This window comes from Armigeres subalbatus, chromosome 1 (assembly GCF_024139115.2).
Source record: "Armigeres subalbatus isolate Guangzhou_Male chromosome 1, GZ_Asu_2, whole genome shotgun sequence".
NCBI lineage: Eukaryota > Metazoa > Arthropoda > Insecta > Diptera > Culicidae > Armigeres > Armigeres subalbatus.
Window position 1 is genome coordinate 268,291,913 of NC_085139.1, and position 12,089 is coordinate 268,304,001.

The 12,089-nt window shown below is 39.8% G+C and overlaps 1 pseudogene; it reads left to right on the plus strand.

Annotated features, from left to right (window-relative positions):
* Window positions 1-519: 519 nt before the first annotated feature.
* LOC134208436 (U4 spliceosomal RNA) lies at window positions 520-685 on the plus strand (annotated as a pseudogene).
* The last annotated feature ends 11,404 nt before the right edge of the window (window positions 686-12,089 follow it).

Sequence of the window (12,089 nt, forward strand, 5' to 3'; positions counted from 1 at the left end):
GTCTATCGGGAAATCCATACAAAATTAATTCAAGAATTTATATCAAATTTTCTTCTGAGTCTTAAACCAGGAATTCCTTTTTTTTTCTTCAAGAAATACTTCATGATGGATCATCAAAATCTTTTATGAATTTTTTTGATATTCTCACAAAACTTCCGTCGTGAATTGATCATGATGTAAGAATTTCCCGGAGCAGTTCCTTGAGGCATTTTCTAGAGAAATTTCCAGGGGAACATACAGAGATATTTCTGAAAGATGTTTTACGGATATTTTTGTAGGTGTTTTTGAGAGACTTCTTGGAGGATTTCTAAAGAAGTCTATGAAGAAAAAAGCAAAATAATTTCCGAAGTGATTTCCTAACGATACGTCGGAGGTGTTTTCCAGGAAATTTCCACGAAAATCATGTAGGATTTTCTGGGCGAATTCTTCAGAAGTTTCCGTGGGAATTGCCGGGGAGATTCTTGGAAGAATTTGTGGAGGAGTTCTTGGAAAAAACTTTCGGAAGAATTCTTAAACAAAAGCTTTGCGCAGTGGCGACATCGTAACCAATGAGGTACTACCGATGTGCGATTATTGCTAGTTGAAACAAACTTCCGGAGATTTAATTTCCAGTATAATTTATTTACCGATAGAATCTTTGGAGGAATTATAGGGTAGGAATTTCTGAAAGATTTACCAGAGGAATGCGCGGAAGATTTTCTAGATCTAGATTTCGCAATTAAATTTCCATAAGAAGTTCTTCAAAAATCCTAAAATCCTCGTTTGTCGGGTGAAGATCACTGCGTCCAGATTTTAGGACTATTGTGATATACCCTTTTGATGTGAAATACGCAAGTTATCTCAGTAACATGTTTGTCACTGAGATACCTTGGTATCGACTGAACTCAAGACCATCTATTATTGATGAATAGAGATCCTGAGTTACAGTATGTGACTCCCCCATTCTGGCGAGACTAGCTTTATGAAGCCAACCACGTCCTTGGGGGATAAGATCCATATGTCAGCAGGCCCTAAAAAGGGCTTGCTGGGAACTTTGAACCTACGTTGGGTGAGTGCACTGCAATAGCAGAGGATGTGTTCTGATGTTTCTCTCTCCTCGTCACAGAAGCGGCAATTTGAGGTTTGGATTGCTCCGATCTTTTGTAGATGGTATCTGCATGGGCAGTGTCCAGTTATTAGACCGGTGTAGATGTTGAGATCCCTTTTGTTGAGACCTAATAGTTGTTGGGTTTTCTTGGGGTTAATCGTTACGAGCCTTTTGGATTGGCTCGTATGGGGAAGTGCATTCCAGTTTGATGTGATTTGACTGACCATATATTTGTTCAGTTCCATTTTTACAGAGCATCCGCAGAAGGGCTCAGGGCCAATGAACCTTTCATTAGATCCATTCCTGGCTAGCTCATCAGCAATCTCGTTTCCCTCTAGACCCGTATGTCCTGGGATCCAATATAGGTAGACTCGATTGCGTATGGATAAGTTTTTCAAAGCCAGAATGCATTCCCACACTAGCTTTGAGTTACAAGTGTAGTTATTAAGCGACTTAAGTGCCGCTTGGCTGTCAGGGAAAATACATATTTTTGCAAATCTATACTTTCTCCTCAGGCATAATAACACGCATTCTAATATTGCATATATTTCCGCCTGAAATACTGTGGGCCACTGTCCTAAGTGGACAGAAATTTTTGTTGTAGGGCCATAGATTCCGGATCCTGTCAGATTATTCATTTTCGAACCATCTGTGAAGAAATGTATAGAGCCTGTTGGAACGCTGGGTCCACCTCCTTCCCACTCCTGGCGGGAAGGAATGAACACATCGTAAGGTAAGTCATAATTGACTACCGTTTCAAACCAGTCACTACAAATTCCTATTGCGGGATTTATGGCAAATTCATTTAATATGCTGAGGTGACCCGTAAGGTCTCCCGACAGCAGTGTTTTTGTTCTCTTTAACCTTAGAGCACTTTTTTCCGCTTCCAGCTTTATGAATTGATCTAACCGGGGCAGGTGAAGCATTGCGTCTAGGGCCAAAGTGGGTGTACTACGAACTGCACCAGTGATGGCTATGCAAGCGGTGCGTTGGATTTTGTTGAGCTTAGCCCTTGCAGCAGCCTCATTAGTTTTAGGCCACCAGACAAGGGAAGCGTAAGTTATCCTGGGACGGACAATGGTTTTATATATCCACATGATCATACTTGGTTTTAGGCCCCATCTTTTACCAAGGGTTTTTGAACAAACCCAAAGTGTATTGAGACCTTTCTGCACAACTGATTGGAGATGAGAGTTCCAATTAAGCTTTGCGTCGAGTATGACACCTAGATATTTTACTTCACTTGAATAAACTAATTGTGTTGTTTACTGATTATGGATCGACTGTACGTTTTAATTTAATTTATTGAACGGCTACTCAGTCTTGCACTTATTACAACGAGTTTTTTATTTACCCTAAAATAAAAAACTCGTTGTAATAAGTGCAAGACTGAGTAGCCGTTCAATAAATTAAACTAATTGTGTTTGATTCAAGAAAAGGGGTTTCAGTTGTACCTTTCTCCGTTTGGTGAAAGGGATAATGGAAGTTTTTGTAGGATTTATGCCTAGTTGATCCTTTTGACACCAGGAAAAAGTGTGATTTAGGGCAGATTGCATTCTTTCCACGATAACACTTTCGAATTTGCCTCGTACAATAATGACAACGTCATCAGCATATCCAACCACTTCGAAGCCTCTTCTCTCTAAGCTGTCTAGAAGCTCATGCACCACCAGTGACCACAACAATGCATGGGTCGAATTTTCTCCTCAACATTGCTGACCCTATAGACGAATAAGAAGCGTTATCGAATGCACCTGCAATATCAAGAAATGCTACAAGAGCAATTTCTTTTGCATTAAGTGTTTTTTCGATTATTTGAACTACCGTATGTAGTGCCGAGATCGTAGATTTTCCACTTTGATAAGCGAATTGTTTTTTTTTGACAAAGGCATTGCTTTCATAAATTTGTGATTTATGTACTCGCATAGTACCTTTTCCATAATTTTGAGCATTACAGAGGATAAACTTATCGGCCTGAATGCTTTGGGGTTGCTTTTATCTCTCTTGCCTGCCTTCGGAATGAAGACAGCCCGGATTTGACGCCAATCGTTAGGTATGTGCCCCAAAATCAGACTCGCCTTAAAAATCTCAACCAAGGGTGGAACCAGTGTTTTCTCCTCTTTTGGATCAACGCTGGAAATATTCCATCCATGCCAGGAGACTTAAATGGCTCGAAAGATCTCACAGCCCTCTCAACCCTGGCCTGAGTGAAAGCTTCCTTTGCAACCTTTATTGCGTCTTTTTAGATCCAGAAACCCATGATTGGATCTCTTGTGGATCTGAGACAGCAATTCCAGTGCCTTGGTCGCCGATGCTCGACTCAGGGATTGAGTCAGGGAAGTGGATCTTTAACAATTCGCTCAGTGTATCGCTAGGCTCTACAGTGAGAGAACCATCCGTCTTTCGGAGGCTACCCACACCATTAGAGTGGTCTTTTGAAAGAGTTTTTTGGAGTCTGGCCACTAGGGGAAGTGGGGGTACCACGCCCATAGGGGTTAAAATGCGCCACCCCTGAATAAGGTTAAATATCCCCATTGTGATTATTTTAAATAGTCTATACGATGAATCAATGAAAAATATTGCCATTGGATACATATATTTCATGATTTTTCTCTAGTTACACATGAAAAACTCGAAAAAATGATTTTTGCGTGTTTTGATGCAATTTTAGCTCGGTGAAATTTAGTCTTTCTATCGCTGTTATTCATTGGTAAATTGAAAATTGAGCCATGAGCCATGCTGCTTACTCGTGTTCTTTATGTTCCACACGAAATCGTCGTCATAATTGGTCTTAAAACGATTTGATGGGCCTTCAAACTTCTGAGGTCGGTGTGGGGCAGTACGCCCATGCTCATTTCGTATGACCGAAACAGCTGAAACATTCGGTTAATTGCCTTAATGTAGGCAATTAAAATGAAAATCAGTACGATAAACACATGCGCGTTTTAACCCATCCACTGGCGCATCTCACCCCGCATGGTTTCAAAATCAATATTTTCGGGTGCTTTTAAAATCAAATTTCTGTGCAATAAAATGTACAATTAGATATCTGTCATCGGTAGTCAGTCGCAGATATGCTGTTCTTTAGTATACGCTGATGAAAACTGGCTGAAATGGTGGTTTTCATTGATAAAAATGGCATTTTCCTTAACGTGGGCGTCCTACCCCCAGTTCCCCTACGGGTGTATTCTCGAATCTATGACAAAAGGTCGAAAGACAAAAGGTCGAAAGGACAAAAGGTCGAAAGACAAAAGGTCGAAAGACAAAAGGTCGAAAGGACAAAACGTCGAAAGGGACAGAAGGTCGAAAGGACAAAAGGTCGAAAGGACAAAAGGTCGAAAGGACAAAAGGTCGAAAGGACAAAAGGTCGAAAGGGACAAAAGGTCGAAAAAGACAAAAGGCCGAAAAGGACAAAAGGTCAAAAAGGACAAAAAGATCGAAAGGGCAAAAGATCGATCAAGAACAAGCTGATAACAAGTTTTGTGTATTCCAAAGGAATTTGTGAAATGCATTTAACTACAAGCAGAAATTACACACTCATCACATAAATCAAAGTTGAAGAATGAGCCATTTTCAAAGAAGGAGTAATTACTATGACACAATTTTATGAATATCTAGATGGTTCATTTAGAGATAAACAAGATTGTTGAAATAAAACCTGTATTGCACAAGCCAGAGTTGTCCTATACAGTTTGCTCTTTTATTTTTCACAATTTTTAACAATTAAATAAAATTCATTCAATGAGTGCAAATAATAGATTGATGTCTAGGTTTTCTAAATGTTACTTTGATCTGTCAAAATAGTGCACGCTACAGCCATGAAGACGCGTGCATTAAAAATACACGCCAGTGTATTTGATGTGCGGCGCGCGCCATTTTGACAAATCGAAGTGACATTTAGAAAACTCAAACATACATCTATTAGTTGTACTCACTGAATGAATTTGATCTAATTGTTAAAAATTGTGAAACATAAAAGATCAGATTTTTTTGCCAACTGTGTAGGCCAACTCTGTTGCGAGATTGATTCTTTCCGTTTCAGTTTCTTGTCTCTTTCGACCTTTTGTCCCGTTCGACCTTTTGTCCTTTCGACCTTTTGTCCCTTTCGACCTTTTGTCCTTTTCGACCTTTTGTCCCTTCGACCTTTTGTCTTTCGACGTTTTGTCTTTCGACCTTTTGTCCTTTCGACCTTTTGTCTTTCGACCTTTTGTCCCTAACCCTGTATTCTCTATGCTTTCACACATTAGAATCCATGATTTCCGTTTGGCTGACCTTATTTCTTTGTTGTAGTTCGTCAGGGCCTTTCTGTATAGGCTCCAATAGCCGGTTCGCTTAGCACGGTTGAACTCCCTACGCGCAGTTTTCCTAAGCTTCTCAAGAGTTTTATGATGATGTGAAGATGTTCTTCAAGAATCCTGGAAACTTTCCGGAAGAATTCCCCGGAGGTGGGTGTAGTGGAATTCCATATTTTCTGTTGAGCATGCGAAGTAATTTATCAAGTGTTCTTGAAGGAGTTTTTGGAGAAACTCCTGAGAGAATTTGAGGAGAAATTGTAATAAGTCATTATTTAAGAATTTACAGGACTTCCCGGGGATGTCCTGAGCAAACATCTTGAAGCATTCATATAGGAACTTTCGTTGGAATTCCTGAAACGTTTTCCAAAGGCACTTCCGGAAAAATAACTGGAGGAACTCCTGGAAAAGCTTCTGGAGGAATTTTTGGAGGAACTTCCGAACGAATTCCTGGAGTAACTTCTGGAGGGGGACGATGCGGTCTTTCCAAAGAGTTTCTGATATTTTCTTTTACATTATCATAAAATTACAGAATCTAAAACAAATAGTAAAATCTTTAACTGTTGAATTTCTTCTAGTTTGTTTAGGGGTGTTTCATACAAACTATCTGTCCATCTTATTTATTAAAAAAAATGCAAATTTTGCTTATTTTCTTGATTAATGACTTGTGAGGGAAGACAGTTTTTTTTGGAAAAGACAACATTGTATATTTTCTTCATGAAAAAAGCCTGCCTTCGATCGCATATTAGCCCCACAAGAATTTTAGTCATTTTCAAATAAGAATGCGTAATCGTGACTGTTGAATACGAATATGAAATAATAAAAAAACCAATATCTCAGTTTGTCCCATGCGGAAAATGACAGTGTAGCCGCTGGGTTTCTTGGACGGTTCCGCTGAACTCCTGGAGAAATTCTCAAATTATTATCTCTTGAAGGAATTCTTGAAGGAATTGCCGAAGATATTCCCAAAGCCATCCCGGGGAAATTTGCCTAGATATTTCTGGTGCAATTCTAGAGTAAATTCCTGCAGGATTTTTTAAAGGAATTCCCGGATGAATACCTGGAGGAGATCCTTGGACAATTGACGGAAAATTTCCTGGAGCAATTCCTAAGGATTTTCGGAGAAAATCCTTGAGAAGGGCTAAAGGATTTCCTGAAGCAATGAGTGGAACTATTCCTGGAAGATTTCCTAGAGCAATTAGTGGAGGAATTCCTGAAGGAAGTCCAGGGAGCAGTGCTGGGTGAATTCCTTAAGCAATTAGTGAACATTTCCTGGAGAAATTTGTGATGGAATTTTCAGAGGAATTCTTGATCAAAAATCCTTTAACGAAGTCTTGAGGGCAATGCAGGAAAAATTCCTGAAGCAATTAGTGATCGAGTTATGCAAAAAGAGAAATCTCTTCAGAGCTGGGAAGTTCGTCTGTTACAGTATGGGCAACCAAAGGTTGCCCTCAAGGAGGGGTCCTCTCACCACTAATGTGGTCCTTAGTTGTAGACGATCTTCTAGGAAGCTTGAAAGAAAAAGGTTTCGAGATTGTAGGCTTTGCTGATGATATTGTCATCATAGTGAGGGGGAAATTCGACAATATCATTTCTGAAAGAATGCAATGGGCTCTAAATTTTACTCAATCGTGGTGTATTCAGGAAGGCCTTAGCATTAATCCGTCAAAAATTGTAATTGTACCATTCACTAGGAAAAGGAAACTTGATCTAAAAGCTCTAAAGCTTGGAGGACTAGAAATTCAGCTTAGTGAACAGGTCAAATACCTGAGAGTCATTCTAGATTCTAAACTGAACTGGAATGCTCATATTGAGTGTGCAATCGGAAAGGCAACTAGTGCCTTCTGGATATGCTCTAAAACATTTGGAAGAAAATGGGGCTTAAGACCAAAAATGATAAAGTGGATCTATACTTCCATTATTCGTCCAAAACTGACATATGCTGCTCTTGTCTGGTGGCCAAAAACAAAAGAGGCTACTGCACAGAAGAAGCTGACAAAACTACAAAGGTTAGTGTCCATTGCTATAACGGGAGCGATGCGCAGCACCCCTTCAAAATCTTTAGATGCAATTCTTAATCTGCTACCATTGTATGAATTCGTGCAGTTAGAAGCGGAAAAGAATATGCAAAAACTTAAACGATTGAAGTTATTCAAGTCAGGCGATTTAGTGGGCCACTTGAGTATTTCACAAAATTTTCAATATGGGCCAGTGATGAATATGAATGGAGACTGGATGAAACCTGTGGAGAACTATGACATTCCTTACAACATATATGAACCATCACGTATGGATTGGGATGTCGGAGGTCCCACTGTTTGGGACGGTTCCATAAAATTCTACACAGATGGCTCAAAAATAGGAACAAAAACGGGAGCAGGAATTTTCGGACCTGGGATAGCGATCTCAGTGGCAATGGGAAACTATCCAACGGTGTTCCAAGCGGAGATTTTTGCTATAATGAAATGTGTAGAGAGGAAATATAGATATGCAAATATTTGTATTTTCACAGATAGCCAAGCCGCACTCAAAGCGTTGAGTAGCTTTAAATGTACGTCAAAACTTGTCTGGGACTGCATTCGTTCATTGCGAAAGGTGTGCCAAGAGAACTCCGTAAATCTGTACTGGGTTCCAGGGCACTGTGGCATTGGAGGTAATGAAAAGGCAGACGAGCTTGCGAAACGAGGTTCAAATACACAGTTTATTGGCCCAGAACCTTTCTGCGGTATATCATACTGTACCATAAAAATGGAATTAAAATCCTGGGAAGCACAAAGGTTGATGACCAATTGGTTGGTCGCCGAAAAGTGTGCTCAATCAAAGAGATTTATAATTCCCAATGTTAAAGTAACCGAAAAGCTCTTAGAGCTTAGCAAGAGAGCTCTTTGCACCTTCACTGGCCTAATAACCGGACACTGCCCGAGCAGATATCACTTGAAAAATATTGGCCAGATTCAGAATGATATCTGTCGTTTCTGTAACATGGAACGTGAAACCTCGGAACATCTGCTTTGCAGTTGTGATGCATTGTACAAGAGTAGATCTAAATTTCTAAATAGTGGCTTTATGCAACCAGGAGATATTTGGACTGCAAATCCTGGAAAGGTAGTGGGTTTTATTAACTCAATTATACCGGACTGGGAAAATACGCGTCTTAGGTTGTTTACTTGACAAATGGTGATCAACCTAGAAGATGCGAATAGTTAATAGTAATCAGGGGTATACCACAAAAGTTCAACTCAATGGACGCAGTGGTTCTACGCCCCCCAAAAAAAAAAAAAAAAAAAAAACGAGTTATTGAAAAAATTCTGGGAGGCATTTTTGAGAAATTCCCGCATGCCTGAAGCAATTCCCCGATTATTTACTGGAGAAATTCTTGAAGGAAAGATTTGGAGCAAATTCTGAAGCAATTCCTGAAGCAATAAGTGGAGAAAATCTTTCTGGAGCAGCTAGATAGGAATTCTGGAGGTAATTGATGGAGGAAATCTGAAAAGCATTGCCTAAGGACTTCCTTGGAGCAATTCCTGAAGAAGATCCTGGAGGAAGTCCTAAAGGAAGTACAGGACGAGTTTATGAAGCAATTAATGGATCCGAGAATAATTTTTGGAGGAAACTCTCCTCTACCAAATACTCATTCATTCAGAATTCCCCCAAAAAGTCTTCCGGAAATATCCCCAGAAAATCCGGTACGGCTCCCAAGAATTTCTCAGGAAATTCCTCCAGAAATTTCTCCTGGAATCCCCCAAAAATTCCTCCGGAAATTCAACCAGGGATTTCTCCGATAAATCCCCCAGAAATTCTTCGGAAATTCCCACAGAAATTCTTTCGGTACCATCACAGGAAATCTCCTAACAATTTCTCTGGAGAAATGCCCTGAGAAACTCCAGAAGTAATTTTCTGAGAAATTTCCAGAAGTTATTACTGGAGTTCCGGAAGAACTTCTTGAGGAAGTCCCGAAAGAATTCATGGAGATATTCCGGATCCAATTGCCTGAGGGAATCCCAAAGCAATTCCTAGAGGAGTTCTTGAAGGTATTCCTGGAGAAATTCCAGAGAGAAATCCTGGAGGAATTCCCGGAGCAATTGCTGGGGAAATTCTTGTAGGAATTTCTTGTGAAGTTCCCGGAGGTATTTCTTGCGAAGTTCTCTATGGAATTTCAAAAGAAATTTCCGGAGAAGTTAATGGGGGAATTTCTTATATACTGGCCCCAGGATTTTTTTGGGATTGCCTTCAGGTATTTCTTAGTGAGTTTTCCCAGGACTTCCTTTTGAAACCAAGAATTCCTCCGGTAGTTGCCCCACGAATTCCCCCAGCAATTCCTCCGGAAAATCCTCCACGATTTCCTTGGAGAATTCCTCCAAGAATTCCTTCGAGAATTTCTCCAAGAATTTCTTCCTCTAGGAATTCCTTCGGGACTTCCTACAGGAGTTCCTGAATGAAAATATTTGAAAATTCCTCCGAGAACTTCGGTAATTACTCCTAAAATTCCTTTTGAGAATTTCTCCGGAAATTCCTCCAGGATTTCCTATGGAGCTTCAACACGCACTTGGAGCTTCCGAAATAAAAATAAAAAAGTCTTGCGTTCTATCAACGACGGAGCGCAGATGGTGGACGGTATCTAGAGGATGCGAATGAGTCACTAATTGCATCAGCTGTTGAGAAAACCGTCTATCGTTCTAGCTTTAGCTTAGCTTTGACTGACTACACATATCTATGGTTGCTACTCCGTGATTGACCAGAATCAGTGAAATTGCACAAAGAATCAACTGAATGATTGACTGGGATTGTTCAAGCATTCTCAGTGTGCAAGTTTCAGTGCAATTCTTTAAATTCTACGGGAATTCTGCAGGGAATTCTTTCATTAATTCCTTCTGGGAAATCCTTAAGAAATTCCTCCAGAAAATTCATCCGGAATATCCTCCAGAATTTCCACCGGGAATTCTTCGAAGAATTTTTCCGGGATATCTTTTTGGAATTCTTTCGGGAAATCCTCCAGATCTTCAGGAATTCCTTAAAAATGTTCTCGGGAATTATCCAGGTACTCTTTCTGTAATTTCCCCGGGAATTCTTCCAGGAACTCCTGGAAGAAATCCTGTGGCAATACTTCCGAGAATACCTCCAGGAATTCATCCGAAAATTCGTTTAGGAATTCGGAAGCAGCATTTTTACTATTCAAAGTTCTCAAATGCATTTAACTACAGCCATAAGATCTACTGGAAGCTTTTTTATTATTATTTCTTTATTCAATTAAATTTTGATTTCGATTCTCAACAGCGTCTGTTACCTTCGTCTGAAGCGGCTGAGCATCGTTCGAGAACCTGTTAGAGACAACAAGCAACACTGTGAACTATCTTTCTTGAGCAGGGTTCGTAGTTTTCGTTTCGGTGATACGAAAATAAGCGATTTTCGGACCGAAGGAGAATCTTTTTTCTAAGTCTGTGGCAAGATACAGCTTGCACTCGCTACTTTTTTTTCTCTGGAACAGGCCTGAAAGATAAACGAAAATTTAGCCAACTTGTTGAAATCCTATTTTTCATCATTTAAAAGTCTCACTCTTTTTTCGCGAAAATTTACAGTGTTCATTTATAAAATTTCTATGATCGCAACGGGATTTTACCAGAACACCATAAAAAATCTCTCTGGGTTGCGCTCAATCTAGCCACACCGCCATATCGACTGCTTATTGGGTATAAGTTATTAAATAACAAATTTTGTTCCATAAAAACTACTCTTGTTTACATTGCTGTCGGCACGAAAAAGACGAAAGTAGTGAGAAAACGAGCAAATCAACTTTCCGTGGCACTAATAGTGAGAGAGAAATAGTTATCTAAAATCAGGTCTTTTTTTCTTTCCCGTAAAATGATTTCTCGGTGAAAATCTGCGTAAGTGAGCATCCTCTGCTCGTGAGAATGAGCGAGCATTGCGATACCTGTTCTTTAGAAATTCAGAGAGTTGGGGTCAATGTGATAATATTGATTTTGTGTCTTGCCTTGTTAGTTTACAAAAAAAAAACCAGATTAATCCACCTAGCGGTGATGGTGCCTTTCTCGTTCGTTCAAAAGGTTTGGAAAAATCTCAAATAACACCAATATGTGGATTGGTCTTATTTTTCATATTTGTTTATTAGCATTAGCATTAGCATTGAGCAATTCGCACAAATTCGTAGGTGGTACAAGCCAAGACTATTGTATGAGAGTAGCATTACTTTCATCCGTTACCTCAGATATTGATTTGGGACTAATCACTATCTCTTAGATGCAGGCAATGCACTCTCCAATAGTCGAGATCTGTCCTGGCCACGTCCTTGCGAATGCTGAGGAAGGGAATGATGATTAGTTGGACACCTACTTAGGAAAGATGCAGAGAACTCTACGACCTCTCATAGGTGCCACGGGAGGTTTTGGGATTGTGTGGAAGGTTATAACAGTAGGAATCGTTTTGGTAGAACGGGAAACACAGAAAGAACTAAGATAGAAATACAAAGTAGGAAAGGGACGAGCCTGGAATTGAACCCACGACCTTCTGCTTATAAGGCAGAAGCGGTAGCCACTAGACCACCGAGCTCGTCATATATTTTTCATATTTGTTTATATGCATAAAAAAAATTCTCGCCAAACGCAATTTGTTGCAAACAAATCGGATGAGCATAAGAGCAAAAAATGGCATTTTATTCAGTAGTTTTAAAATTAGTATTTTCGCCATAACTTTTG